The sequence below is a fragment of the Sinohyriopsis cumingii genome, chromosome 18 (genome assembly GCF_028554795.1).
Source record: "Sinohyriopsis cumingii isolate HCF-2022 chromosome 18, ASM2855479v2, whole genome shotgun sequence".
In the NCBI taxonomy this organism is placed as follows: domain Eukaryota; kingdom Metazoa; phylum Mollusca; class Bivalvia; order Unionida; family Unionidae; genus Sinohyriopsis; species Sinohyriopsis cumingii.
The window spans coordinates 18163379-18163622 of record NC_142978.1 but is presented as its reverse complement, the minus strand read 5'-3'; positions in this window follow the sequence as shown (position 1 = coordinate 18163622).

Below are 244 nucleotides of genomic sequence, written 5' to 3'. Positions count from 1 at the left end.
ATATATAATGTTTGTTTACTGAGGAATGTTATCTGTCTTGAAAATCATTGTAGAGTATATAATACCATCTTTACCTTTCAATTACAGCCTATCAGTCTTTTCATAGTTTCCGTGTATGCACTTTTAAAATCCACTTGTTAGGCGTTCAGTAGAGACACTTCTCGTAGATAAAGCAAGAGATATTTCGATAAATACTGCCACTTTCCTATTGGCTATTTACCTAATTTCCGTGCAGATTTATTTT